A 6869-nucleotide genomic window follows, 5' to 3' on the forward strand; every position below is an offset into this window, starting at 1 on the left:
AGGAAAATAGACAAGACTTAATGGACTGTAAAGGACAGTGGTGGCTCAGGTGAGAGACATTATCAAGGGCCATCCACTTTGAACATGTGCAATGGGGAGGACGAACTGAAACACTATTTGAAGAATAAAATGAAGAAATGCCAGAAGGATAAGTGCCCGGAGGAAGGGGGGTGGTCAACCATGCCCGTAATTGATTTAGGCTTATCCCCCCCAAAATATTTGAGGTATCAGGTTGATTGTGGAGGTCTGCACACTGCAAAATGTAAAGTAATTTAGACTAAGAGTGCATTGAGATACCAATATGTCATTACCGGAAGTGATGAGAATAGTTAATGCTAGAAATATAAGATGAATATACTGTATGTAAATGTAAATGTACATTCTGCCAGTATAGGCGTGTACTAAGTTGAGGGTTTTAAAGTAAAGTGATAGAACCAACGTGAAGCACTAAGGACTGTCATTCTAAATTTGGGTTGGATAACTTATCAATAGTTATAATTATGATTTGGAAAGGCGTGGCTTCTAGTGACAGAGCTATGTCCCTAAATTATGAGGAGAGCCATTAGATTGTAGCAAGGTTGGTGTGAAACTGTTATAACGTGTCCTCTCTCTCTTCCCTGTGAAAGTCAATATGCATGTGCCCTAGACCAAATTCAAGTGATCTCTAGAGACATAGAGAAAATTTGAAATGCTAAAAGAATTACGTAAATTGGCTCTGCAAAACAGAGAGGCTCTTGACTATCTTTTAGCAGGTCAAGGGGGCACTTGTGCAATAATTAGCAATGAAAGTTACACTTTTGTCCCAGATCACTCTTCTGATATGACTGATCTCACCGAATACATTGCCGCTGTTGCTAAGAATAATTCCCCACAACCAGAGTGGACACCTACGACTTGGTTGGAATCCCTGTTCGGAAGTTGGGGATCCCAAATTGCCAAATGGGCTGCAGCGTGTTTTTTTTCTTCGTTTGTCTAAACAATGTTACTTAACATGTTGTGTATGTGTGTGTATTTTTGATGAATTCACTTTCATTAATAGAAGTATAACCTTTATTATGATGATAATATTACCATACTAATTACATTGTATAACCCAGAATGAAGGGCCTGAAATTATGAAGTTCTGGTTTTATGTGTTGATTTCCCTTACTTTAATAGAAATAGGATATTGAAGTTAAAATCTAATGCTTACCTTAAAATGTAATGATTATTATCACACAAGTGATAAAAGGATGGAATGTGAAGGAAATTTGACTTTGTGAAGAAACAGTCTTGGTGTCATGAACAATCCTTGGTTCCTGCCTGTGTCTTGGAAAGATATGAGGGGGGTGCGTCATGTTCTCCTCCTGGCAAAATAGTCAAAATAAAGAAAAACCCTCGAATGAGTAGGTGTCCAAACTTTTGACTGGTACTGTATATATATATATGGGGGGTTGTACATGAGGTAGACAATTACATTGATGGAAGTTACAATCTATCTGCAATATTAAAGCTGATCTACTCCCTAAGTAAAACATTTTATTAAATAAAATTAGGACAGGCGGGAGGCGGTGGCGCTCCAGTACAATAGGTGTCATTAATCCACAATAACGTTGGATGCCAACCGCCAATAAACCCCACAGAAGGGGCGGGGGCTAAGCTCTATTCACCGGTAGACAGTGTCCTTCGCCCACGCCTGTCGGGCACTGTTTTCCTGCAGTTCTGTTAACAACGGCGAGGGCAGTTGATCGGCAGGCAGGAGCAAAGTACACTGTGTGCTAGCTTAGCCAGCTAGTCCTAAGGAGGACAATGGTACACATCAGGCGGAAGGTGGGGATGACGTGTGCTAGCTAACTAGCAAGCAGACTGTGTTGGTAACTATCAAGCTAGCTAGTACACAGTGTTGCCCTAGTCTCCTGTGCTAGTGTGAGGCATGGACGACCGGAAGACTGTGTCCTTCGCCCCCACCTGTCAGGCACGGTTTTCTCCAGTACACAGCAGGCGGAGGCGACGACCGTGTGCTAGCTAACTAGCAAGCAAGCACACACTGTTGTTAACTAGCTAGTTAGCTAACACACGGTTTTGCCCCAGTCTTCCGCTTGCTTTGCTAGCGGACAATGTCCTTCACCCCCGCCTGTCGGGCACTGATTTACCCGCAGTTCTTTTAATGACAGTGAGGGCAGGTGTTCGGCAGGCAGGAGCGAAGGGCACTGTCTAAGCAGGGGCGAAAAAATTGCAGCCCTTCATTCCGGGCGTTCATTCAGAAACCAATGGGATGCTCGATGCAGATGCAGGAATGCCCCGAATTAAGGGTTGCAGTTTCACACTATTGTCTATAGGCCATCATTGGATCAATTGAGCTTGCTTAAATTTGTCAAAATACAAAAACATTTCAAATGACTGAAAAGGGACAAAACCTGAGGAAGCATGCACCACATTTTTCCAGAGGCCAATGCAAAAAATGTAAATAGAAAAACATTTAATACCATTCGCCTCTCCACAAACTATGAACAGATGGACTGGGGCTTAATCCAGTAATCCAGGGGTTCATGGTTGAGTGCATCAATTGTACCACACATAGGTGGATCAAATCAAATCAAATTTTATCTGTCACATGCGCCGAATACAACATTACCTGTTAAATGATTATTTACAAGCCCTTAACCAACAATGCAGTTCAAGAAATAGAGTTATGAAAATATTTACTAAATACACTAAAGTAAAAGATAAAATAAAAAGTAACTGTCACGTCCTGACCAGTAAAGGGGTCATTTTGTTATTGTAGTTGGTCAGGACGTGGCAGGGGTGTGTGTTGTTTTTTGTTTTTTTTTTTGTGTGTTATGTTCTATGTTAATATATTTCTATGTTTGTTCTAGTTCTTCTATTTCTATGTTTAGTTTATTGGGTTGACCTTCAATTGGAGGCAGCTGTTCCTCGTTGCCTCTAATTGAAGGTCCTATTTAGTAGGGGTGTTTTTCCATGGGTTTTGTGGGTAGTTGTTCCGTGTATAGCTGTGAGCCTTACAGGACTGTCGTTAGTTTTTCTTGTTTTGTTTAGTGTTCACGTTTAAAAAAATTCTTTTTTAAAAGTTAAGTATGGACACTTACCACGCTGCGTATTGGTCCGATATTTCTTACTCCTCAGACGATGAAACTTATGACAGAACTACCCACCAAACCAGGACCAAGCAGCGGAGGAAGGAGCAGCAGAGGAGCTATAAAGAGTCATGGACTTGGGAGGAGATCCTGGATGGGGCAGGACCATGGCACCAGGCGGGGGAGTACCGGCGCCCTAAGGAGGAGGTGGAGGCAGCTAAGGCGACGCGGCGCCATTACGAGGCGTTATACGCAAGGATGGGCAAGTACAAGAGGCAGCCCCCCCCCAAAAAAATGGGGGGGGGGGGGGGGGCACACGGGTAGTATGGCTAAGTCAGGTCGTAGACCTGAGCCAACTCCCCGTGCTTATTATGGGGAGCAACGGACCATGAAGGCACTGAGCTATGCGGAAATACACACGGCAGCCATCATGCCTCAGCACAGCCCAGTTCGCCCTGTGCCAGCACTCCGCCCATGCCGGGCTACGGTAACAATCCAGCCAGAACGGGTTGTGCAGGTTGTGCGCTCTAAACCACCAGTGTGTAGTCAAGGCCCCGTGTATCCAGTTCCTGTTCCTCGCACTAGCCTTGAGGTGCGTGTTTCTAGTCTGGCGCCTCCAAAGCCAGCCCCACGCACCAGGCCTTTAGTGCACCTGCCCAGTCCAGGACGTCCTGTTCCTGCTCCTCGCACTAGCTCTGTGGTGCGCGTCCCTAGTCTGGAGCCTCCAAAGCCAGCCCCACGCACCAGGCCTTTAGTGCGCAGTCCCCGTCCAGAGCTTCCGGCGACAGTGCCCCGTCCAGAGCTTCCGGCGACGTCCCACAGTCCGGCGCAGCCCAGGTCGCCCCGCCAGTCCGGCGCAGCCCAGGTCGCCCCGCCAGTCCGGCGCAGCCCCGGTCGCCCCGCCAGTCCGGCGCAGCCCAGGTCGCCCCGCCAGTCCGGCGCAGCCAGAGTCGCTCCTCAGCCCGGAGCCTTCAGCGGTTAGGTTGGGGACTAGGGCCAGAACCAGAGCCACCTCCGTAGGGGGGTGTTTGGGGAAGGGGGGGTGTTTGCACAGGAACCGTCGGTGACGGTGGCCACCCTCCCTTCCCTCCCTTTAGTTTGGGTTTATTGTTTTGGTAAAAAAAAAATTCAGGTGCATTCGGGGTCTGCACCTTTGGGGGGGGGGGGGGGTACTGTCACGTCCCGACCAGTAAAGGGGTCATTTTGTTATTGAAGTTGGTCAGGACGTGGCAGGGGTGTGTTTGTTTTGTGTTTCGGGGTTTTTTGGGTTATGTTCTATGTTAATATATTTCTATGTTTGTTCTAATTCTAGTTCTTCTTCTATGTTTATTTATTGGGTTGACCTTCAATTGGAGGCAGCTGTTCCTCGTTGCCTCTAATTGAAGGGCCTATTTGGTAGGGGTGTTTTTCCATGGGTTTTGTGGGTAGTTGTTCCGTGTATAGCTGTGAGCCTTACAGGACTGTTTTTCGTTGTTTTTGTATAAGTGTTTTTTTTCTTTTTTTTTTCTAATAAAAGAAGAGTATGCATATACCCGCTGCGTTTTGGTCCACCTTTTACGACGCACCTAACAGTAACTCAATAAAATAATAATAACGAGGCTATATACAGGGGGTACCGGTACCGAGTCAATGAGCGGGGGAATAGGTTAGTCAAGGTAATTTATACATGTAGGTTGTGGTAAAGTGACTATGCATAGATAATAAACAGCGAGTAGCAGCAGTGTAAAAAAAAAAAAAAGGGGGTGTCAATGTATATAGTCAGGGGTGGCCATTTGATTAATTGTTCAGCAGTCTTACAGCTTGCCTGCGCTAGCAGAGTTAACAGTCTGACTTGGGTGTCTTTGACAATTTTTTTGGGGGGCCTTCCTCTGACACCGCCTAGTATATAGATCCTGGATGTCAGGAAGCTTGGCCCCAGTGACGTACTGGGCCGTACGCACTACCCTCTGAAGCGCCTTTTGGCCAGATGCCGAGCAGTTGCCATACCAGGCGGTGATGCAACCGGTCAGGATGCTCTCGATGGTGCAGCTGTAGAACTTTTTGAGGATCTGGGGACCCATGCCAAATCTTTTCAGTCTCCTGAGAGGGAAAGGTGTTGTTGTGACCTCTTCACAACTGTGTTGGTGTGTTTGGACCATGATAGTTCTCGACCCTCTACACTTCAGCCCCGTCGATGTTAATGGGTGCCTGTTCGGCCCTCCTTTTCCTGTAGTCCACGATCAGCTCCTTTGTCTTGCTGACATTGAGGGAGAGGTTGTCACCACACTGACCTCCCTATAGGCTGTCTCATCGTTGTTGATCAGGCCTACCACTGTGTCATCAGCAAACTTAATGATGGTGTTGGAGTCATAATTGACCATGCAGTTGTGGGTGAACAGGGAGTATAGAAGAGGACTAACCACGCACCCCTGAGGGGCCCCAGTATTGAGGATCAACGTATCAGATGTGTTGTTGCCTACCTTACCACCTGGGGGTGGAGCGTCAGGAAGTCCAGGATCCAGTTGCAGAGGGAGGTGTTTAGTCCCAGGGTCCTTAGCTTAGTGATGAGCTTTGTGGGCACTATGGTGTTGAACGCTGAGCTGTAGTCAATGAACAGCATTCTCACATAGGTGTTATTTTTGTTCAGGTGGGAAAGGGCCGTGTGGAGTGCGATTGAGACGGCATCATCTGTGGATCTGTTGGGGCAGTATGCGAACTGTAATGGGTCTAGGGTTTCTGGCATTATGGTTTTGATGTGAACCATGACCAGCCTTTCAAAGCACTTCATGTCTACCGACGTGAGTGCTACGGGGCGGTAATCATTTAGGCAGGTTACCTTCGCTTTCTTTGGCACAGGGACTATGGTGGTCTGTTTGAAACATGTAGCTATTACAGATCTCGGTCAGTGAGAGGTTGAAAATGTCAGTGAAGACACATGCCAGTTGGTCCGCAAGTTGCAAGTGTAGTGCCAAACACAGACCTGAGACAGAGCTTGTTCAGGATGTGCTGCCTGAGGTGGACACTGGTCTGATTTATGGACCAGATGAGGCTGGTGAGAGGAGCTATAGCAGGATGGGCTCATTGTAATGGCTGGAATGGAATAAATGGAACGAGGTCAAACATGTGGTTTCCATATGTTTGATCTGTTTGATACTATTCCATTGATTCCATTCAAGCCATTAGAATGAGCCCTTCCTCCTATAGCGCCTTCCACCAGCCTCTTCTATAGACAGGCTGACCCATGAAAACAATTACTTGTCATGGCTACAAGAACATTGTTGTACAAGTGCAGTTTCTGGACACCTGAAGGAGGCCACTCATTCCCCAGGCCAACCAAAATAGCCATGTTTTAAAAATAAATGGTATGCTTTGTGGCTGCAATCAATGTATTGTTGTGGACACAAGTTCAAATCCAGGGAATCTGTCAAACTTCAACTATACCTTTCTCAATAAGATACCCCACTAGCACAACTTTTACTTTATTATAAACAAAAAACCATTGTTTAAGTTTCTTTGCCATATGAGACTTTGTAATCAAATTATGTAAATCATGTTTGGATAAAAAAAAAAAAAGTTTCTGTCATGGAATGTAATTTATTAACCACTATAGATTTGTCATAGAAATCAAGTGTAGACATGTCAAGGAACGCATTTGATCCATCATTTACGTGTATGTTGTTGGTGACCCACGCGTTGGTGCTATGCCAACAGTGTGCAAAGGATAGATAAAATGCTAGTAATATACATTCACCACAGGATGGCACTCTATGCATTTCTACGACTGGCAAGTGAACCATAAATCACACTGGTGGTGGT

At 45.9% G+C, this 6869-nt stretch overlaps 1 long non-coding RNA gene across 1 annotated transcript; it reads left to right on the plus strand.

Annotated features, from left to right (window-relative positions):
* Positions 1-1662: 1662 nt before the first annotated feature.
* On the plus strand, positions 1663-4605 carry LOC145858033 (uncharacterized). The gene is made up of 2 exons (XR_014378797.1): positions 1663-1853; positions 3124-4605. It is a non-coding gene; the product is annotated as an uncharacterized LOC145858033 (long non-coding RNA).
* Positions 4606-6869: the final 2264 nt, after the last annotated feature.

The sequence above is a fragment of the Salmo salar genome, chromosome 09, assembly GCF_965601325.2.
Source record: "Salmo salar chromosome 09, fSalSal1, whole genome shotgun sequence".
NCBI lineage: Eukaryota > Metazoa > Chordata > Actinopteri > Salmoniformes > Salmonidae > Salmo > Salmo salar.